At 33.8% G+C, this 24,718-nt stretch overlaps 1 long non-coding RNA gene across 2 annotated transcripts in view; it reads left to right on the top strand.

The window, feature by feature from the left end:
* The window catches only part of LOC120598102 (uncharacterized), a 145,232-nt gene that overhangs the window by 37,175 nt on the left and 83,339 nt on the right, over nt 1–24,718 (top strand). For both annotated transcript variants that reach the window (XR_005651503.1, XR_005651502.1), the window contains exon 3: nt 11,715–11,878. This is a non-coding gene — a long non-coding RNA (uncharacterized LOC120598102). The remainder of the gene's footprint in view (nt 1–11,714; nt 11,879–24,718) is intronic.

Consider the following 24,718-nt stretch of genomic DNA (forward strand, 5'->3'; position numbering starts at 1 on the left):
CAGATTTAGAGCATATACAGCCCCTGAAAAGACACTGTCCTAGACATGCAAGGTATTTTCACCTAGATGGCTCAAAAAACTGAGTCTTCAAAAGGCCATAGCATCGTTTTATGTAACCATCTGCTTCAGCATGTTGGGGAACAATGAATTCAATGAGTCTGGGCCTACTTTCTGTGAAGTGAGTTTCTTGAACAGAAGCATTGCTGTGTGGGATCCCATGGTGGTGGATAAGGTATTCTGTAAGTGCACAGATAGTAGTTTTATAGAAGCATTGCGTTCAGGGAAAAGAAATTTATATCCAGAGTGTGTATCTATTCCAGTAAAAATAAAGTATTGCCTCTTTCATAGTGAAAGAGGCCCAATTTAATCCACTTGACCCCAGCTGGATGGCTGATCATTTCAAGTAATAGTGCCATATCAGGTTCTCAGTCTTGGTCTCTGTTGTTGGCAGATTGAGCACTCAACAATGGTCATAGCCAGGTCAGCTTTGGTGAGTGGAAGTCTATTGCTGAGCCCATGTATAACTTCCATCCTTGTCTCCATGGCCACTTTATTCATGAACCCATTGGGTGATGATGGGGATGGCTGGGGAAAGATCGTATTCACAGGACGGGTCATCTTATCCACTTGTTCATTAGTTCTTCTCTACTAACTTCACCCCTTTGTGAATGTTTACATGGGACACAAATATCTTCACTTTTTATTTGCTCATGCAGAGAGGTCTTTCCACAGAACTCACCCACAAACCTCATCAATTTTCCAATAATTCTTCTAAATCCTTAATATCCAGCCAAACCATTGACAACAGCTCACTAAGCAGTATAGACTTATACTTTTGGCCATTTTTCTTTCCAAGCAAAAGAAACAACAAGGCACACTGCTCAAAGTTCTGCTCACTGGCAGGATTTCATCTCACCACTGTCTTTCAGGGATGTCCCCTAAAGAAGCTGTAGTGCTATAGCTGTTCACTTTCAAGTGGTGCCTGTATGTTGTATAGAACTATCTGTAAACTAGGCTCAAGTCTTCTCTTCCTCAGTTGGCCAGTAGTTGGTAACTTCCCATGGGGCTAAAGAAGTGGGCTGAGACAGAAAAAGTATAGCAGGAGTAGGAGCTATGGCATTTGGATCACTTCCTCATGTAACTTACTAATGCTTTCAGTGTCTACTCAAGCCCGATCTTGTATATACCACTTTCTTTTGATAATACAGTGGTGTTATGGTCACATGGTAACTTGGTGGCCCATGGTTAAAAATTCAATCTCTAAGTAGACCCAGAAGCAACCCTAAAGCTGCTCCTTAAAAGGAGAGTAGTTATCCACCAAGGATGGCATGGTTTTTTCCCAAAATCTAAGGGTCTGAGCTGAAATTCACCTACAGAAGCCTGCGAAAAGCTTCAAACAGCATCTCCGTATGCCAAGAACCATGGGATCTGCTGGATCTTTTAGCCAAAGTGGTAGAGCAGCTTGCTTGGCAACCTGGATCTGTGATCCTCCTCTTCTTCTGAACCCACTCAAGACTAGCAATTTTTAAGGTCACTCAGTAAATATGCCAGAGTAGTACACTCAAATGAAGACTATATTACCTCTGAAATACAAAGAGTTCTACTTGGTCTTGTGCATCGTTTTTTGATTGTACAAGGGACTAGACTATAACGACTTATCATTCATGTTGGAAAAGATGTACCAACATATCTCATAAAACTGTATCTACTAGGCGAACAAGTAATTTTTCTTTCATAGAAGATCTAGATAATTATTGGTAATTAATTGAGAATTCTATAATTTTAGTAATTCTCAATTACTAATATCAAACAAAAAGAATGTAATCAAATTTTTCATTTGTTTGTTTTGTTAAATTTTTAAATGACAGGGAGGATTAGATGAGTGGCCATGAATAGTCAAAACATTTAAACACATCTCTATAGAAAAACTTGTAGAAGAAAGTAAAAACTCTCCTGAGAATAGAAAATCTATATGGAATTAAACAATAACGATGATACTTGCTTTTACCAATAATTAGCATTTTTGAGTTTTTATTATATTCTTGGCACTGTGCTATGAATTACGTATTAAGATAATCTTATTTCATACCCCAAACAACTTCAAATGCTAAGCTTTTAAAGGGACAGAATTTGCTAAATTCAAAAGTTAAATTTATTCCTCTATAAAAGTACATCTTATTAATTTAATGAGACCAGGCATTTAAACTATGTTTTGCTAGATGCATTTTTAAAATGCCATATTCTACATTGTAAAACATGCAACATGTATAGTTGTTTGGTTGGGTGTATTTTTAACTAATTTAAACCATTAAACTTTAACGGTTCTTCTTTAACCAACTCATTTAACCAACTCATTTAACCAACTCATTTTACCCAACCCATCTAACCTGTATTATTTTATTTTTAGCATTTTTCTCCAGGCTGGGTTTCATAGGCCTGCAATCTGTGCAGTCACACAAGACCCTACGAATAAACAGGCCTCTCACTTGGTTTAAACTTAGCTGTTGCTATCTCGAAAGCCTTAATAATATTTAATCAAGGACCCAGCATTTTTAATTTTTACTAAATATCACAAATCAGGCATCTAGGCCAACTTGTCTCCACTTGAAATTATCTTATTTACTTTATTACATGTTTATGCTTTGTCTTCACTATCAGAATGTAATCCCTATGAGAAAAGAGATTCTTGTCTATCTTGTATACCAAAATAATTAGCAGGTGCTCAAAAAATGTTTCTTGAATTTTGTACCTGGCCTCCCTTATCATATCTAAATAAAGCTATATCTTTGAGCTTAAATAGGCCAATCCACGGAATTAATATTCATCTAATGTTACTCATATTTAAGAGGAGTACCAAGGAGAACATAAACATTCTCTCTAAGGCTGACCTTGCATTTTCAAACTTATTAAGTAATGGTAAATGTCACAGTGTGTCTTGAGAGGAAAATGCCAAATTTTCTCACTTAACATCAGTATTTGAATTACAATTTCTTGGTGACCAAATCTCATCTGAAATTTCATGAGCAAGAGGCTGATATTCTAGTGACCTTTTCCATTCCTCTTTAAAATCCATCATGTCACTTTAATCCTTACTTTTATTGATAAGAACGAGAAGGAGAAAAGAAAAATGGAGAAATTAAGCAACATAAAATAAATCATACCCACTAAATTACTACTCTTAAAAATTTAATTCTGGCTCAGAAACTCTACCACAACCATTAGCACCATTTTGCCTTATTCATTAAATGCTTTTAGACCCTTAATCATAAAAAATAGATTTATATAGTAATAGTTGTAGGAGTTAAAATAATTCTCTATAATTTTTTACTGAGAGATTTTTTTTTAATGCTGTGTCTAGGTGTGGATTTCTGATTTTATCCTACTATAAATTCATGAGCTTTTTGGATGTGAAATTAATGTTTTTTAATTATTTATTTAAACATTTCTTCTGACCTTTTGTCTTACTTTCTTTTTGAGATTTCCATAGTTATAACGGTATATTTTATGATGTCCCACAGGTCTCTGAGGTTCTTACTTTTCTTCATTCATTTTTTCCCCATTATCTAAATGGATAATCTCAATTGACTCATTTTCAAGTTCACTGATTCTTTGGCCTGCTGAAATCTGCTTCTGAGCTTCTCTAATTGTGAAGAGTCCTCTAGTGAACTCTTTCAGTCACTGTGCTTTTCAACTTCAGAATTTCTATTTGGTTCTTTTCTACAATTTATATATTCTTATTGATATTCTATACTTAATGAGAAACCATTCTCCTACTTTCATTTAGTTCTTCAGACATAGTTTCCTTTAATTCTTTAAACATATTTTCAATAGCTGATTTAAAGTCCTTGTCTAGTAAGTCTAACATCTAAGCTTCACCAGGGAAAGTTTCTATTAATTGCTTTATTCCTTGTATATGGACCATACTTTCTTATTTTTTTTTTTGTATGCTTCATATTTCTTTTTGTTGAAATCTGGATATTTCAAATAATACAGTGTGGTAGCTGTGGAAATCAAATTCTTCCCCTTCTCATAGTTTATTATTCTTTATTTAATGTCTTTTCTGAACTAATTCTATGGTTTATGTATTTTTTTCATGTGCGGCCATGGACATCTCCTAGTTTTTAGCTGATGATTGGTCAGAGATTTCCTTAGATGCCAGGGACCAAAAACTCTGCAAGTCTTTGCTAAGGAGCTCTGTGCATATGTTGAAGTACACACTTGCTACTCCATCAAGAAGCTTTTATTTCCTGCTTGCTCAGTGACTCTAGGTCAGCCGGATGAGAAATCATGACCTTCTTAGGTCTTTCCCGAAAATGTTCAGAGTTCTTAAGCATGCATATAGCCCTATACATGCCTGTGGCTTTCTAGATTCCCAAGAATATGTCAGAGCTTTTTAAAGTCCCCCATAGACAACTCATTCTCCAGCTTTTCCTTTGGGTTTGCCTATTCTTTGCCCTATTTTGCACCACCTTGGGCAGTCACAATATTTAAAAATTTTACTTTATTTATTTATTTATTTTTTGATAAGCACTCCCAGGGAAAAGTCTGTTTATAGTGGGTGAGCTTCAAGTCTGATCAACTAAAGAGCCTTGCTAGTTGATTTTCCAGGGAACCACCAGACAGGTCAAATAATGACAGTTTTCTGGGAATGAGTCTTTAAAGGCATTTCAACCCTGTCTTTCACCTTCACTGTCTAGCAGTAGTTGGTTTTCACTATAAATGAGGGTTGTTGGTTTTCAAGGCTACTTGTAGAGTTGAGGAGGAGAAATGGGGAATAGAGCAAGTTAAAATGTCACAAAATTTACTTTTTCTTGAACAAACACTCTCCAGATTGCTACAAGTCTACAATTTCCAGAGTTCTGAAAAAGTTGATCCCTACAGTTTTTGCCAGTGTTCTCTTGCTTCTATAAAGGAGAGAATTTTCTGAGGTTTTTACTCTACAATTTTTTACTGACATAATTGTACTTCCCAAGAGATGTTCTTTTAAGAAAATAAGTACTTGATATTTTGATAACTCACTCTAAGTTGAGATACCTGAATTGCAGTCATGATGTAAAGTGACTCATGCTGTAGTTTTGCCTGTTTAATATTCAGATAACTAAATACGAATTTTCCCTCAAATTTCACTATCAGCGACCTAGGTAAATGTGTTCTCTGGTAAGGATTTAAATAAGAATCTCAATAAGTACAAAACACTATTGCTCTCATTCCACTCATTCTTTAAAATTGAAGTCCTCTTCAAATGTATTCTAACTAGTTTCATGATATTCCAGGAGCTGTCTTACATGGACTCCTGCAGTCATTCAGGTGACTGAGAAAGCAGTTACATTGCCCAGGAAAGCTGCCATCTCCATTGGTTTTCAGTTGAGGCAGAGGCTGAATCTGATTTCTGGTGAGCCTACTATATCATATGCCTCAAAGAGCAGGCACAAGGGTGTTGAGCCCTTTAATCCCCAGGCAAAAATTGGAACTACATTCTGTAATATAGTTTAGCAGTCTTCAACACGGGCAATGCATAACCCTATGAAAGAAATATTCTAGGTTATACTATCTGTTCACACACATACATGACCTCCCTTCTCTACTCCACCAATATCTGGCAACAGAGTGCTACATTTCTTGAAATTGATTAATTTACATTAGTACATTATTATCAGCAAAAGTTCATGTTTATATTAGGGTTTACTTTTTTTTTAGATGTTTGCTTAAATACTATTTTTAAATATTTGTCATAAAAGCAAATTTTGCATTAGAATTCATGTTTGTTTCTTTCCATATACTCCACTGCTTCTAACACTTGTCCAACCCATGCTCCAAAATCCTCTCTACCCTTGCTTTTCCTTAAACTCTTCCCCACCCCTTCTGCTCCTCATTGCCAAATCTTTCCCAAGGACCTCAGATCTTGCTCTTCTCTCAGCTTGACGTGTTCTTCCTGATGAGCTCCTTCCTGACAATTCCTCAGAGAGACTTCCTGACCCCCATTCTCTCTAAAGCTGATGTTTGCCCCCTACCAAACCCATCTCATTATTCTCCGTCATAGAGCCCTGCTTTCTTCTTCATAGTGCCACATCTATCTCTGTTTTATTAATTCACTTGCTAGTTATCTGTCTCCTCCATTAGAGAGTGAACTTATGAGGGAAAGTACTGTTCTTTACTTAGGTCTGGAGATGAATGAATAAATGATCCAGCCTCAAAACTGCAGAAAATCTCTTATGACTCCTTGTTTTCTTTTAGAATTCTTTTTATTATTATTATTTTATATTCTTTTCACGTATAAAATTCAATAGTTAGACATTTATATAATGTATGAAATGATCCCCCGATTACTCTAGCACCTATCTGGCTCTACACACAACCATTACTATAATATGGACTATGTTCCTTATACTATTCTCTAAATCCCCATGACTGTTTTGTAACTATTAGTTTGTACTTTGTCCTTTCCACTTCTTCACCCAGGTTCTCAACCCCTTCCTCTCTGGAAATCACCAGTTTGTTCCCTGTGAATCTGTTTATGCAGTTTGTTCATTTCTTTTGTTCCTTAGATTCTACATATAAGTGAAATCATATAATATTTATCTTTGTCTGACTTATTTTACTTAGCATAATACCCTCTAGGTCCATGCATGTCTTTGCAAATGGTAAGATTTCATTTTCTTAATGACTAATATTTCATTGTATATATGTACCATAACTTCTTTATCCTATTGTCTATTGATAGGCACTTACGTTGCTTCTATATCTTGGCTTTTGTGAATAGTGCTGCAGCTAACATTAAGGTGCATCTATCTTTTCAAATTAGTGTTTTGGTTTTCTTTGGATAAATACCCAGAAGTGCAACTGCTTGGTCAAAATGTAGTTCTATTTTTAATTTTTTGAGGAACCTTCAAATTGTTTTCCATAGTAGCTGTACCAATTTGCAATCCCACCAACAATGTACAGTGTTCCCTTTTTGCCATATCCTCATTAACATTTGTCATTTTTTGATTTATTGTTGATAGCTTATCTAATAGGTATGAGGTGGTAGCTCATTGTGATTTTAATTTGCATTTCTCTGATGATTAGTGACCTTGAGCATCTTTTCATTTGTCTATTGGCCATCTGTATGTCCTCTTTAAAGAAATACCTATTCAGATCATCCACCCATTTTTTAATTGGATTTTTTTTTGTTATTGTTGTTGAGTTGTATGAGTTCTTTATAAATTTTGGATATTAACCCATTGTCAGATGTATAATAGGCAAATATCTTCTCTCATTCAGTAGGTCGTCTTTGTTTTGTTGGTGGTTTCTTTTGTCATGCAAAAACTTTTTAGTCTCATGTGGTCTCATTTGTTTATTTTTTCCTTTGTTTCCCTTGTCCGAGGAGAAATATCAGGAAAAAAATTACTAATAGCAATATCAGAGAGTTTACTATGTTTATTTCTAAAAGTTTTATGGGTTCAGGTCTTACATTTCAGTCTTTAATCCATTTTGAGTTTATTCTTGTATGTGGTGTAAAAGAGCGGCCCACTTTCTTTTTTTTTTTTTTTTTGCATATATCTGTTCATTTTTTCCAACACTATTTGTTGAACAGACTGTGTTTACCTTATTGTATATTCTTTCCTCCTTTGACATAGCTTAACTGACAATATAGGTGTAAATTTATTTCTGGACTCTCTGTTCTGTTCCATTGATCTATGTGTCTGTTTTTATGCCAGTATCATACTGTTTTGATTACTGAAGCCTTATAGTATAGTTTGATATCAGATAGTGTGATACCTGCAACTTTGTTTTTTCTCAAGATTGCCATGGCTATTTGGGATCATTTGTGGTTCCATATAAATTTTAGAGTTCTTTGTCCTAGTTTTCTGAAAAATGCCATTGGTATTCTGATGGGGATTGCATTGAATCTATGGATTGCTTTAGGTAGCATGACCATTTAATATAGATTCTTCCTACCCATGAACACAGTATAGGCTTCCATGAATTAGTTTCTTTTTCAATTTCTTTTTTTAATGACTTATACTTTTCCAAGAACAACTCTTTTACCTTGGTTAATTTGATTTCTAAGTATTTTATTGTTTCTGATGCAATCGTAAATGAGATTATTTTCTTAATTTCTCTTTCTGATAGTTCATCATTAGTGTATAAAAATGCAACAGATTCTGAAAATTAATTTTTTATCCTGCTACTTCACTGAATTCATTGATCAGTTTTTTTTTAATAGTTTCTTTTGTGGAATCTTTAGGGTTCTCTCTATATATTATCATGTCATCTGCAAATAATGACAGTTTTACTTCTTCTTTTCCAATTTAGATGCCTTTATTTCTCTTTCTTGTCTGATTGCTATAGCTATGACATCCAATACTATGTTGAATAGAAGTGGTGAATGTGGGCATCCTTGTCTTATTCCTTATCTTAAGAAAATGCTTTTAGCCTTTCCGCATTGAGTCTAATGATAAACCTACAGGTTTGTCATATATGGTTTTTATTATGTTAACGTATATTCCTTCGATTTCCACTTTGCTGAGAGTTTTTACCACAAATGGATGCTAGATTTTGTCATATGCTTTTTCTGCATCTATTGATATGATCATATGATTTTTATCTTTCAATTCGTTAATGTGGTGTATAACATTAATTGATTTTCAGATATTGTACCAACCTTGCATCCCAGGAATAAATCCAACTTGATCATGGTGTATGATATTTTTAATGTATTGCTGAATTCAGTTTGCTAATATTTTGTTGAGGATTTTTGCATCAATGTTCATCTGGGATATCAGCCTGTGTTGTTTGTTTGTTTGTTTGTTTTGTTTTGTTTTTGTACTGTTTTTGTCTGATTTTAGAATCAAGGTAAGAGTTAAGAAAACTTGTCTCCACTTGAATTTTTGGGAATAGTTTGAGAATAGGTGTTAATTTTTCTTTGAATGTTTGATAAAATTCACCTATGAAGTCATTGAGACCAGGACTTTTGTTTTTTGGCAGTTTTTTGATTACTGATTCAATTTCATTGGCAGTAATGGGTCGGTTCAGATTTTCTGTTTCTTCTTGACTCAGTCTTAGGAGATTGTATGTTTCCAAGAATGTATCCATAACTTCCAGATAGTCCAGTTTGTTGGCATATAATTGTTCATAGTATTTTCTTATAATTCTTTGTATTTCTGTGGAGTCTGCAGTTACTTCTCTTTCATTTTTGGTTTTATTTATTTGGGTTCTCTCTCCTTTTTTCTTGATGAGTCTGGTTAAAGGTTTACCAATTTTGTTTATCCTTTCAAAGAATCAGCTCTTGGTTTCATTGATTTTTTTTATTGTTTTTCTACACTCTACTTCATTTAATTTTGCTCTGATCTTTATTATTTCCTTCCTTCTTCTGACTTTGAGTTTTCTTTGTTGTTCTTTTTTTAGTTCTTTTAAGTGTAAGTTTTGATTGTTTATTTGAGATTTTTCTAGTTTCTTGAGGTAGGCCTGTTTTCACCATGTCCCATAAATTTTGAATTGTTGTGTTTTCATTTTTGTTTGTCTCTAGGTATCTTTTGATTTTTTCCTTGATCTCATTGTTAACCCATTCATTGTTTCGTAGTATGTTACTTAGCTTCCATGTGTTTGTGTATTTTCCAATTTTTTTTTCTTGTAGTTGATATCTAGTTTCATACCACTGTAATCAGAGAAGACACTTGATATGATTTCAATTTTCTTAAATTTACTGAGACTTGTTTTGTGGTCTAACATGTGGATTATCCGGAAAAAATGTTCCATGTGCACCTGAAGAGAATATATATTCTACTGCTTTGGGGAGAAACACTCTGAAAATATTAATTAAATCCATCTAGTCTAGTGTGTTATTTAAGGCTGCTGTTTCCTTATTGATTTTCTGTGTGGAAGATCTGTCCATTGGTGTCAATCGGGTATTAAAGTCTCCTACTATGAGTGCATTACTGTCAATCTCTCCTTTTATGTCGGTCAATAATTGCTTTATATATGTAGGTTCTCTGATTTAGAGTGTGTATATACTTACTAGGGTTATGTCCTTTTGTTGTATTGATCCCTTTATCATTACATAATGCCTTCCTTTGTCTCATTATAGTCTTTGTTTTAAAGTCTATTTTGTCTGATATAAGTATTGCAATCTCAGCTTTTTTATTCCATTTGCATAAAATATCTTTTTTCATCTTTTTATTTTCAGTCTGTGTGCATCATTTGATCTGAGGTGCATCTCTTGTAGACAGCATATATATCGGTCTCGTTTTCTTATCTATTTAGTTACTTTATGTCTTTAGTTTGGATTATTTAATCCATTTACATTTAAAGTGATTATTGATAAGTACATAGCTATTGCCATTTTATTATTCATATTTATGTTTTTTCTCCCTTTTTTATAGAAGTCCTCAACACTGATTGTAACTAAGGCTTGTTGGTGATGAATTCCTTAAGCTTTTTCCTGTCTGGGATGCTCTTTATCTTACCTTCAATTTTGTTGGGTAGAGTAGTCTTGGTTGTAGGTTCTTGTTTTTCAGCCCTTTGAATATTTCTGCCAATCCCTTCTGGCCTGTAGTGTTTCTGTTGAAAAATTAGCTTACATTCTTCTGAGGGTACCTTTGTAAGTAACTCACTGCCTTTCTCTTATTGTTTTTAGGATTCTCTCTTTGTCTTTGACTTTTGGAATTTTAGTGATATTGTGTCTTGGTGTGGGTCTGTTAGAGTTCCTCATGTTTGGGACTCTTTTGTGCTTCCTGGACTTGTATGTCTATTTTCTTTTCCAAGTTATGGAAGTTTTCTATCATTATTTCTTCAAATAGGTTCTCAATCCCTTGCTCTCTTTCCTCTTCTTCTGGTACCCCTATGATGCAGATATTGGTACACTTGATGGTATCTAGAGGTCTCTTAAATTAGATTCATTTTTTGGATTCTTTTTTCTTGTTCCGATTAGGTGTTTTCTGCTACCTTGTCTTCCAACTTGCTGATTTAATCCTCTGCTTCATTTAATATACTGTTGATTCCTTCTAGTGTATTTTCATTTCGGTTATTATATTCTTGATTTCTGACTGGTTCTTTTTTTATGGTTTCTATGTCCTTTTTATGCTTGCTATCTCTCCGTTTAAGTCCTCAGTGAGATCATCTATTCTTCTCTAAGTTCATTGAGTATCTACATAACCAGTGTTTTGAACTCTGTATCTGGTGGGTTGCTTGTCTTTATTTTATTAATTTTTTGGGGGGGAGTTTTCTCCTTTTGTTTTATTTGCAGCATGGTTTTTTGGGGTTTTTGTTTTGTTTTGTTTTGTTTTTTTCATTTTAGTTTCCTCTCTATGTTTGTTTCTATGGAACATATAGCCAGATGGCCTTATGTAGTAGGTGTCCTGTGTGGCCCAGTAATACAGTTTCCCTGATCACTGGAGCCAAGGAACTCTGGGCATGTTCCCTGTGTGGGTTGTGTATTTCTCCTGTTGCAGCTAAGTCTTGATTTCTGTTAGCATGTCAGTGGATGAGATTGACTCTTGGGCTTACTGGCTATGGGGACTGCTCACATGGGTATGAGCTGCTCTGCTGTGTGGGGGCTGTCCTCATGGAGTGGGATTTGCTCCAGCAGTATCCTATACCTGTTGAGACCATCCTTTTGGTGGGCTGCTTATGGGGCTAGTCAAGTGATGTTCTGTTGGTTCTGTGGCCCCTTGGGAAGGGTTCCTGTCTAGGCCAAGATCAGCTGCTGCCTTTAATCACTTGTATCTATCTGGTAGGAGCTACAAAGTGATCCGTGGATAGTTGCTGCCTATGCTGGATCTGGAGGCAAGTGGGAGAGATCACGTTGCAAGCCGAGATCAGTTCCCCCAGTAATGGACCTGAGGCGGCTTAGCAAAAGGACCAGTATACCTCAAGACCTGGGGCTGCCTGCCAGCTACTTGTAAGACTCTATAATTGGAAAAGCTTTTGGGTGGTATGTGAGTTGGGTGGAGCAGAGGCCCAGGAAGTCACCGAGGTAAAGCAAGCAAATTTTATTTGGCTGATGCAGAGTTAGGTTCATGCCAATGTTGAATCTGCGGTTTCCTGTAAAAGTTTCAGATCTCAGCAAGACTGGCTGCTGTCTGCCTCAGGCCCACAGACCCCCACAATTCACCCAAGGATGCCGCAGCCCAGGGTAGCACTAGTGGCCTGCCAGCAAAAGTCTCCCCCAAAATGTGTGGGCCACATACAACTGTGTGAGCTGAGGGCTGCTTCCTTCCAAAAATGTGTGGTACAGGGAAGGTGCAGGGTAGAGCCAATAAATAAGTGTTGGCTGCCTGGCAATGGGTTGCCACAGGCAATTTGTGGGCTGGGTAGGACAGGGCCCTAGGGAGACATAGGGTGGAGCAGGCCAATCTCACCAGACCAATGTGGCTTCAGAGTTGGCCGTGTGGGGAGACGTTTCAACTCAGGCAAGATGGCACTCACCTGTAGTCTGTCCTGGAGGAAGGCCCAACAAAGGAATAATGGCACTGTTCTTCCAGCTCTCACCTCAGTGACACACAACTCAGTCTTTACCCGTATGCCTTTTGCACCTCCCAAGCTACTGGCCCTCTGCCAGAGTCCAGGGTGAGTGTTTGCAAATGAGCGAGTCTGTGCATGGGCCCTTTAAGGGGGATGTATGGGTTTTCAGGTACCTTTCATCTCACCCAGATGGCCAGATTCTCTACTGGTTTTTACAGTTAGATTTTGTGGGAACTCCTCTTCCTGGGACTGGAACTCTGGGCTAAGAAACCGTTGTGTGGGACTAGAGCCCCTCATTCCTTTAAGGAGGCCTTTGCAGTCATACTCTCCCTCCCCCTGCTCAACCGCCACACACGGTACAGGACCAGCTTGTTTCTCATCTCCCTCTCCTACCAGTCTCAATGTGGCTTTTTCTTTATATCCTCAGATATGTGTGTTATGATCAGCTAGACTTCAAGTTGTTCTCCAAGTAGTTTGTTTTATAATTTGGTTGTAATTTTAATGCGCTCAAGAAAAGAGACAAATGCTGCTTCTACCTAGCCTGCCATCTTGACTGGAACTCTAGGGTTTACTCTTGATGTTGTACATTCTATGGGGTTGACATATGTATAATGTCAAGAATCCACTATTGTAGTATTATACAAAATAGTTTCACTGCCCTAAAGTTCCTCTGTTCTCTGCCTATCATTCCTCCCTACCATCTAATCACTGGATATCACTAATCTTTCTACCATCTCCAAAGTTTTGCCTTTTCCAGAATGTCAAATAGTTGGAGCCTTTTCAGATTGGCTTCTTTACTAAGTAATATGCATTTAAGATTCTTCCGTGTCTTTTCATGCCTTCATACCACATTTCTTTTTAGTGCTGAGTAATATCCCATTCTCTGAATGTATGAGAGTATAATCTTCTACTTACTTACTGAAGGCCATCTTAATTGCTATCAAGTTTTGGCAATTATGAACAAAGTTGCTATAAATATCCATATGCAGATTTTTGTGTGGACATAATTTGTCAATTCATATGGGTAAATACCAAGGAACATAATTGCTGGATCATATAGTAAGAGTATGTTTAGATTTAGAAGAAACTGCCAAATTGTTTTCCAGAGTGGCTATAACATTTTACATTCTTATCAGCAATAAATAAGTGTTCCTGTTGTTCTACATCCTTGACAGCATTTGGTGTTATTAGAGTTTTAAATTTTGGCCATTATGATAAATGTATAGTGGTATCTCATTGTTTTAATTTTCAATTTCCTAAAGACATTTTTTATATGCTTACATGCTATTTGTATATTTCTTTTGATAAAGTGTCTATTCAAGTCTTTTGCCCATTTTTAAATCAAGTTGCTTATTTTCTTACTGTTAAGTTTTAAGAATTCTTTGTATGTTTTGGATAAATCCCTTTTCAGATATATCTTTAAGAAATAGTTTTTCTCAGTTTATAGCTTATTTTTTATTCTCTTGATTCTATCTTTCCCACAGCAGAAGTTTTTAATTTTAATGAAGAACAGATTATTAATTATTTCTTTTATGGACTATGCCTTTAGTGTTTGTATCTAATAAATTATTGCCATATCTGAAGTCATCTAGGTTTTCTACTCTCTTCTAGGAATTGTATGGTTTTGTGTTTTACATTTAGGTCTATGGGCTATTTTGAGTTAATTTTATTAAGGGTATCAAGTTTGTGTTTAGATTTTTTTTTTTTGGCCTGTGAATGTTCAGTTGTTTCAGTACCATTTGTTGAAAAGATGATCTTTGCTTCATTATATTGCCTTTGCTCCTTTATCAACAATTAGTTGACTATAGTTATATGGGTAAATTTCCAGGCTCTCTATTTTGTTTCATTGATTTCATTATGTTGAATATGTAGATCGGTTTGAGACCAACTGACATCTTGACAACACTGAGTCTTTCTATTCATGAACATAGACTATCTCTCTATTTATTTAATTATTTGATTTCTTTCATGAGAGTTTTAAAGTTTTCCTCATATAGATTTGTACATATTTTGTTAGATTTACAGCTAAGTATTTTATTTTTAGGGGTGCTAATAAAATGGAATTCTGTTGTTTTTTTTATTTCAAATTCCACTTGTACAATGCTAACATATAGAAAAATAAGTAACTTTTGTATATGAATTTTATATCTCGCAAACTTGCTATAACTTCTTATTAATTCCAGAAAATTTTTGCTTAATTCTTCCAGATTTCTTACATACACAAATCTTGTCATTTGCAAACAAAGACAATTTTATTTATTTATCTTTCAATCTGTATATCTTTTAGTGTCTTATTGTATTAACTAGGACTTTTGGTACAATGTTGAAAAGTAACAGTTAGAGGGGACCTTCTTGCCTTGTTCCTGATCTTAGTGGGAATGGTTTGAGTTTCCCACCATTAAGTTGAGAAAATTTCCCTTTTCCTAGTTTGTTGACATTTATCATAAATGGATATTAAATTTTGTCAAATATATTTTCTGCATCTATTGATATGTTCATGTAATATTTTTTAGCCTATTGGTATGATGGACTACATTAATTGATTCTCTAATCTTGAACCAGCCTTGCATATCAGGTTAAATTCCACCTGGACATGATATATTATTATTTTTGTACATTGTTGAACTTGATTTGCTAATATTTTGTTGAGGAGTTTTGCATTTATGTTCATAAGAGATATTGATCTGTAGTTTTAATGTCTTTTCATAGTTTTGTTTTTAGGGTAATGTTAGCTTCATAAAATGAGTTGGGATGTGTACCCTCTGCTTCTATTCTGTGAAAAAAATTGTAGAAAATAGGTATAATTTCTTTCTTAAAAGTTTGATAGAATTTACTAGTGAACCCATCTGGGCCTGATGTTTTCTATTTTGGAAGGTTATTAATTATTTAATTTTTAAAACAGGTATAGGTCAATTCATTTTTATCTATTCTTGTGTGAGTTTTGACAGTGTCTTTCAAGAAATTGGTCAATTTCATGTAGGTTATTAACTATGTGGGCATAGAGTTGCTCATAATATTCCTTGATTATCCTTTTAATGTCTATGGGATCTATAGTTATATCCCTTCTTTCATATCTAATATTAATAATTTGTATCTTTCCTTTTTTTCTTAGTTAACCTGGATAGAGGCTTATCAATTTAATTGATCTTTTCCAGGAAACAGCTTTTTGTTTGTTGATTTTCTCTATTGATATTGTTTTCAGTTTCATTGATTTTTTCTATAAATTTAATTATTTTAAAATTTCTCTTGAGTTTCTTCTTTGATCCATGTGTTATTTAGACATTTCCTAATTTCTATTATTTTAAATTTGTTTAAGGTGTGCTTTATGGCCTGGAATGTTGTCTATCTTGGTAAATGTTCCATGTGAACTTGAGAATGTTTATTCTGCTATTGTTGGATGAATTAGTTTCAAGATGTCAATTATATCCATTTGATTGATAGTGTTATTGAGTTCAAATTTGTCCTCACTGATTTTTGCCTGAAGAATCTGTGCATTTCTGATAGAGAAGTGTTAGTCTCCAATTATAATAGTGAATTCTCTATTTCTCCTTGCAGTTCTATTAGTTTTTGCCTCATGCATTTTGACACTGTTGTTAGGTGCATAAGGATTGTTATGTTTTCTTGGAATATGGACCCTTTATTATTTTGTAATACCTATTTTATCTCTGATAACTTTTCTTGCTCGGAAGTCCACCTTGTCTGAAATTAATATAGCTATATCCACTTTCTTTTGATTAGTGTTAGGATGGCATAACTTTCTCCATGTTTTTATTTTAATCTATACATGATTTTATATTTAAGGTGTACATTTTATAGACAACATATGTTTAAAACTTGTTTTTTGATATCTGAAAAATCACTGTCATTTAATCAGTGTATTTAGACAATTCACATTTACGGTGTTCATTGATGTAGTTTGATTAATAGCTACTGTATTTGTTACTGTTTCTATTTGTTGCTCTTGTTCTTTGTTCCTATTTTTGTCTTCCACACTTTTTCTGGTGTGTGTGTGTGTGTGTGTGTGTGTGGTTCTTTCTTTCTTTCTTTTTTGATGAGGCAACCTGGTTGATCCCCAGACTTTATAAGGATCCCGTCAGCTTACAATCCTTTAATTTTTTATTTATTTTTATTTTTTACATCTATAGCACCTGGTCTTCCTAGGTAGTCTCCCATCTAAGTACTAACCAAGCTCAACCCTGCTTAGCTTCCAAGATCAGCTGGGATTGGGTGTGTGTGGTTTCAATTGTGCTTTTTACATAATTTCATTTTCCTTTCTCTCTGAGCATATCAATTATCTTTTTATAAAATTTTTTATTTGTTGCTCTAAAGTTTGCAATATACATGTACACCTAATTCAAGTCCACTTTCAAACAAACTCTATACCATTCATGAGTAATACAAGTATCTTACAAGAATAAAATATTCCCAATTCTTCTCTATCATCTCTTGTATCATACTGTAATTCTTCTCACTTTTATACATTTTTCTACCCTATTTTATGTATAAAGTAGAATATATTGTTGCTGTTGTTATTTGGGACAAAATGTTATCAATTAAGGATAAAAAAAGTAAAAGTTTTATTTTACTTTCACTTCTTTATCCTCTGAAGCTTTTACTTTATATAGATCCACATTCTTAACCTGTATCATTTTTGTTCTCTCTGAAGAACTTCTTCGAAGATTTCTTGCAAGGTAAGTCTACTGGCAATAAATTCTCTCAAGTTTTGTTTGCCTGAGAAGGTCTTTATTTCTCCTTCACTTTTGAAGAATTTCTCAGGGTATAGAATTCTAAGTTGGTGGGGTTTTTTTCCCCCTCTTAACGCTTTAAAAATTTCACTCTACTCTGTTCTTGCTTGCAAGGTTTTTGAGAAGCCAGTTGTAATTCTTTGCTCCTCTGCAGGTAAGGTGCATTTTCCTCTTGATTCTCTCAAGATTTTTCTTATCTTTGATTTTTCAAAGTTTTAATATGACATACCTAGCTTTATTCTGCTTCGCAGTCTCTGAGCTTCCTGGATCTGTGGTCTGGTGTCTGACAACTTGGGGGGAATTCTCAATCATTATTCCTACAAATATTATTTCCATTCTTTTCTTTTTATCTGGTATTTTCTTTATGCATATTTTATAACTTTTGTAGTTGTTCCACAGTTCTTGTATATACTGTTTTTGTTTCTTTGTTGGTTGGTTGGTTGGTTGGTCTCTTTTTCTCTCTGCTTTTCAATTTTGGAAATTTGTCACCCTCAAGCTCAGAAATTCTTTCTTCAGCCTACTAATGAGCCCATTGGTGCCACTCTTTATTTGTTAGGTTTAATCTTTAATATTTCCTTTAGATATTTCTTAGAATTTCTGTTTTTGCTTATATTACCCATCTAGTTCTTGCATGTTGGCTTATATATTAAAGCTTTTAGCATATTAATCATAGTTTAATTTTTTTAAAAACATAGTCTAATAATTCCAATTATTTCTGCCATATATGGCTTTGGTTCTGATGCTTGTTCAGTCTCTTTAAACCGTGGTTTTTGCCTTTTAATTAGCCTCGTAATTTTTTTGTTGAAAGGTGGACATAATGTATTGAATAAGAGGAACTATGTTAAATGGACCTTTAGTAATAAGTATTTAGTAAGCGGTATTTAATAATGTCATGGTAAGATGTTGGAGAAAGAGAAGTGTCCTATAGTCCTATGATCCTATGATTAGATTTCAGTCTTCTGGTGAGCCCATGTCCCTGGATGGGAAGCTTTACTTGTACTTTTTAGTTCTCTCTCTTCTTAAGTGAGATAGGATGGCTAGAGGGGGTAGAGTTGTATATATCCTTTTTCCCGCATGAAAGACTGGCATTAGATATTTTCCTTAGGCTCTAAGAAAAACCCTCTGGTTTAGCTTCTGGTAAAGTAGGTTTTCCTGAAGCAAGGCCTTTTAGGAAAAACAGAATATTCTGGCAAATTTGAAAATGGTTTATTTTTGCCTCTCTCTCTGATGGGAACACTAAGGGATTTTCTTTGTTATTTACTGTGAAGACTGAGAAAAACTTCTAGAAGTAAAATTCACAAATGTATGTCCACTACTCACATAACTGGATACCCTTAAAGTTTTTAACTCTCAGAGTTGTCCACACTGAGCATCCAGCAATTCGTTAATTACAGTTCAGATTTTCCTACTGTAACACTTGTTCCCATGGATATTTCTGCTCTTGGGTTTCTGCTCTGGTAAGTTGTGCTTCTCTGTGTCTACCTGTCTGTTCTTCCGATTTGGGGGGCAGCAATTTTCCCTGTGACCCCATTTCTCTGATGGATCTAAGAATCGTTGATTTTTTAGTTTGTTTAGCTTTTTGCATGTTGTAAGAATGGAGTGGCAAATTCTAACCTCTGACATGCCGAACTGGAAACCAGAAATCTCCCAGATGATTTTGATAGAATACATTTTCAGCTTCTAAATTTTCTCTTTGGCATTTACTTTACATTCATACACAATAAAGCATTTTTTTTTCTATCCCATATTCCCTTTTATAATCACTCTCTTTCTGCTGTATAAGAGAAAAGTATGCCTTTCAGTCATTCTGTATTTTACTGTGACTACTCAAGGGTATGAAACTCTCTGGATGCCACAGGAATAAATCGCTCAAATTATTATTGGTAGTCAAACATTTTTTAATTAAGGCACTATAGGACTTCATGTCTTTTGCAGTCTTACACGTTATTTATGTTTAGGGTGGAAATATGTTATTAGAAACCATGTATTATGGTCTATGTTGAGATATTATAAGTTAAGATAAACTGTAGAGTGGGCAGAATGAGGAATTTTTATTTCACAGTCTTGGATTGCTGGTAAAGAATTAAGGGAACAAGAAAATACAATCCAAGGAGAATATACATACAAAATATCAGAAGTACCAATACTAGTTTGAACAAATACCTGTATGTTCCCCACTCTGCATTTGTAGAACACCAGGGAATGAGGAAGACCTTGGTAAGTACTTTCAGACATCCTTGTCTCAGCTGTGTCTAAAGATCCAGAGTGTTCTTAAAGTGCATATTAAGATAGAACCATGTTATTAAAAAAGTATTGACAAAGATATATTTAAATGTATTATTTCAATTTTTGCAAAACTTTTGTATTTATCATACTAAACAACACATCTCCAAGTGAAAGAATAATGCACTTAAATAGTCATTTGATAACTTTCAATAACATTTTTTAGTTTATTTTCCAGAAATCTAATGACTAGGCAATAAATCATTATGCTAGCTATATTGTTTACAATTCTTTGATGTCTAAAAAAAATACAGAAAGATCTAATTAATGTATAGATGGTAGGTCACTAAAATTATTTTTGATGCTGGATCACAATGTGAACTCTAAGATATATCATGGAAGGAGTTTTAAGGACTAGGTCCCCTTATTTTTTGCAAAAACTCCTTTGAATTTCTATTCACTTATTTATGTTAATGAATGTTCATATATATTTATAGAAAAATTAGAATTAATTTGATATTAAAGTCTGTCTCAGTATAGCAATAATTAGTTATTAACCTAAGTAAATAAAATAATTTTTAAGAAATATGATTTCAATAATATTTTACTATATATATTTGTGGCTAACTAAAATCTTGGTCATATTATGCTATTTTGATAAATTCTGCACTAATAATAATTGTAACATAGCTCGATTGTTTACAATTCTTTGCTATCTACAAAAATTACAGAAAGACCTAATTAATGTATAAAATATAAACATAATTAAATTGAAAAAAAGAGGAAAGATAAAAAGAAAAAAAACTATAATTAGCAGAACTTCTAAAAATTAAGATTAATTGATATACAAAATCTTCCTGCAGAGTAATGATCAAAAACATTACTTAGAGATAAGATTCTGTTTGGACACAGAATAGAAATATGAGTTTGTGAAGGGAAAGAACATAACATTTCTGTCTGATTAAGAAAAAACAGCTTATGTGTTTTTAAACAAATCATAGGTAATAGGAACTTGCTAAGTATTTAGATGACTAGATTGATTTAGAAGAGCAATATGAAAGTTTTATTTTGAAAACAAATAATGACAGTGTGTTGAATGTCATAGCATTTGGAACTGTATAAATTTAAGACAAAAATCTTTAAAAATCAGATTATAAATGTAGAAAGAGTTATATTATTAAAAAATTCTTTTGAAGGTACAAAAGCAAAGTTTTTGGAAATCATCAGCAAAAGTTACAAAAGATTATTGTATTGAATTCTCTAAGGTAAATTTCTTGAAGCTATACTAAACTTTTTCCTACCCCTATTCATCTATTTTTTTCCAATTTTATTTAGAGTTAGTAGTTTTGGTAAATAATAATCATCAGTTTTCTTCATGTTTGTCATGAGCTCATTGACTATGCAAGATAATCTGATTAGCATAATTTATAATTTAGAATGACTTCTAGAGAGTTTTGAATATCAAGGTGCCAGAGGTCATAGACTTGCCTAAGGAAAGTCCAGGGAGATGCATCTCATTATTTAGTCTCCCTAGGGTACTAAAGTGCACAAAAAGAGATTGTTTTATATATTGGACACATCTGTTGATTACAATTTTCAGAAGTAAAATGCATTTTTATTGATAAGTTTGTATAATTTTGTATTATTAGCAGTATTAGCAGTATTATTATTAACTACCAGATTTAGTTCCAAGCTAAACATTTTAATATGTGATCTCATTTAATACTCACAGAAACTCATGAATTAGTTAATATATTTTAACATTAGTCTGACTCACAAAGGCCTCAAAAATATTGAGCTGTGTGCACAATTTTACACTTCTGGAAAAGGGTAGAGCTGGATTTGAAAGCTGGAAGTTGCCTGATGTCTAAGTCTTACTATATTGCTTATTGGAGAAGTCATACACAATTTTAGACCTTGGACAATACATCTTAGATTACTTCTGATGAAGGCTTCGAACGAAGTTCTGTCTAGACAGCTTTAAAACGTATGTTTTCTTGTTGTAATAAAAAATAATGCCTCAAAAAAGACCAAGCAGAAATTACAGCTGTCAGCACAGTTATGATAAAAAAGAAACACAACCTAAGCAACATTTTCTTACCTTTGCCATCATAAAAGAAAGTTTTGACTACTGTGCAAAGAAATACTAACAAAACATGCTCTGAATGGAAATTACCTGGTTAGAAAACCTGATTCATGGCACATATAAAATAAATGCTGAAGTAGGTCTTGCTACTTGGTATATGAAAAAATATCTACTAAATTTCATGGATTCCTTTATTGAAACCTATACATTCAGATTCCCAGATAAAAAGCTCACTTTGGTCATATTGTTAGTCTTTTAACAGGAAAACAGGTCAAGAAGCCACTATATCGATTTGATATTAGAATCATCTCCATATATTCTCCTTTGAGAGCCAGGAGGCTAAACACTATTGATATGATATATATGATAGCTCATAATTAAGGATAGCAAGTTTTGCATGGAATAATAGAGTGAGAGAGGAGAAAGGGATCTTGGAGAGTCTCAATTTCAAATGCCTGTAATTACATATTGAAAAACTGAGACTTAGTGAGTTCAAATGTTATATATAAATCCATACATCTTACATATAACTTGCTTTTACATTTATATCTAATATATATTACTTTCTTTGTTAAATATTACTTCCACTAAACTATTCCTGATTGTGAGAGAGCAGAGTGCTTTTTTTTTTATTATTATAATTTTTAATGAGCTCCTAATTTCAAGTTGATAGCTTGTTTACCATTTCTTGGTTCCTTTTGCACACATGGGAGCGCAGTAAGCCAGAAGAGTTTGTATTTCTTCAACCTGTATCTCCACCTACTCCTTTGGTTTTGAAATTTTGTGATTAGACCAAAAGGTATTACATTATCAGCCTGACACACACATACATCAGTCTTAACAGTTTTTGACTTCCCCTAGGAAGCAGGCAGCACTATGAATTAGCAGAGATTGTAAATGAATCACTTAAGGGGCCATGCAGGTAAGGACTGTGAGTGAAACAGGCTGGGTAGGGAAAGCAAGGAATATGGGTAACTCATCTAAATAGGGAGCAGCAGCTGCTCAGCTCTTGCCAATTTTTACAAGATAGAAAGATAAGCCCAGTGTTGTCAGTTCTTTCCATGCTTCATAAAGGCCCAAATTCCAAATTTTACCATAAAATCTCCTAATGTTTGAACACTGAAAAATAAGTTTTTAATTTTGTTAAATTCTGTAGGCCAACCACAATACATCTGTCAGATGTAACAGATGTATCTATGTGTTAGATGAAATGTAGACCACAGGTCACCAATAGGTGAGTTGAGATATTTAGCCATGCTAGATTCTAAGACAAGAATTTTTTCCCATCAGTGAGATCTAAAGCTGATACTCAATGTACATGACTCATTGGAACCTACTTGTAATCCTGCCATATTTGGTTACCATAAAACTGTGTTAGATTTTTCATTAGCTCTGTTGTAACAGGGTTAATGTTTTGAACTCCAGATGTTCTGGCAGATCTTTTGCAAGCATCTCCTTCTGAGAAGAATGACCATATTCACACACAGCCTAAGGCACTCATTGAAAACATGTTCGAAGTTAAATTTATCACCTAGAACAAAAATAGTCACCGATTTTTCTCTGACTACTCCGGCTCACTGAAAATTCATGCTACCTTTCAGCACCCTCCAGATTAGTCTTTTTTGAAATTGGCATTCATGTGGATCAGGCCCCCATGTGTAAACCGTATGTTAAGCAGCACACTTGAAATTACTGATTGCATATATTGGAGGCAACCCTGGCCCAGATCCTCAGCAGCCTCAGTTTTTTGTACCCTGAACATCATAACAGTCTTTGGCCCATATTCTAATTCTACTGATTAAGGAAATTTTAGAAATCAATTGAACAAATTTAGGTACTATGTCAAGACCTGTCAAGCACCAAGAAAGTGGGAATTTACATTTTTTGTTCATATTTTATATACTTGATTCTTTATTTATAACCTTAACCCTCACAATAGTTTTGTGAGGTATATTTCAGCAACCTAGCTTTAGAGAAGAGGAACTAAAAGCCCAGTGCAAATACATAAAAAGCTATGAAACCAAAACCATAAACCAAATCTTAAATTTTATCCTATTAATTTTATCATATTTTTTAAATTTTATATTAATTTTTTGACTGAAGAATTTTTTAACATAGAACTCTTAGAATATACTCATCTGTAAGATAAAAAGATAATAATAACATCTAACTCATTAGTTGTTTTGAAGATTAAGTGCTTAGAACATGCCTGTAAAGTGCTTAGAACATGCCTGTTGTAATTATAAGCACTCAACAAGCATTTGCTGGTATTAACTGCATACATTTATCTTCCATATGTGTTTCTTCTGCAATATACATCTTCATGTTATGATGTACTTTCCTAGTGAAGGATTCATTTATCTCATATTGATGTTTAAAAGTTTTTCTATTTTATGGATATTTACCACTTGTTTTATATATCTTGCAAAATTTTTCCCCAGTTTGTTACACAGCTTCCAATGTTGTTTTGTGGTGGTGTTTTACTGAAATGTATTTGTTCCTTTTATGATAATTGATCTATCAATCATTTCCTTTATTAATAATATATACCTTCACTTGTAGGCTCTGATGGTTTTCCCTTGGCAAAACCAGATAAATATTTATTCTTTGTTAGTTGTTTAGAAAATTTGTTTTATAATGTAAATATTTAGTTTACTTGAGATTTATTATTTGTGTATAACATGATTTATTTACTCATTAATTTAAACATTAGTTCTGAATTCTTGAGCAGTAAGTGGGTTTACAGTCTAATGGAGAACACAATTGAAAAAGTGATTAAGTACAATGTGACAAGTGCCATGATAAAGTAATGCAGGGCGAGATGGAAGAGCATCAGCATCAACTTTGAAAGCAAGATTGTCTTTCCATAAAAATAAATGCCTAAGATAAAATCTAAAGAGTAAAGAGAATAGAAGACCCTTAGCAAGAAAAAAGAGTATGGAGGAAGGCTCAAAGTAAAGAAGAGCACATTGAATTAAAGGAAGTTCAATATGTCTTGAGCTTAGAGGAAAAATGGGGTGGTGAATAGAGAGGAATGAAGATGGAAATGTTGGCAGACACTAGGTAGTAGAGAACTTTGTAAAATAAAGGATTTTGAACTTTATCCTAAAAACTGCAATTTAACTCTAATGTTTTAAGCAGCATATTTTTAGAAGTGTACATCATGATGTGATTTACATTTAAAAAAAATATTATTCTAGCTTCAATGTGGAGAAAGGCTTGT

Source organism: Pteropus medius, unplaced genomic scaffold (genome assembly GCF_902729225.1).
Source record: "Pteropus medius unplaced genomic scaffold, Ma_sr-lr_union100, whole genome shotgun sequence".
Taxonomy (NCBI): Eukaryota; Metazoa; Chordata; class Mammalia; order Chiroptera; family Pteropodidae; genus Pteropus; species Pteropus medius.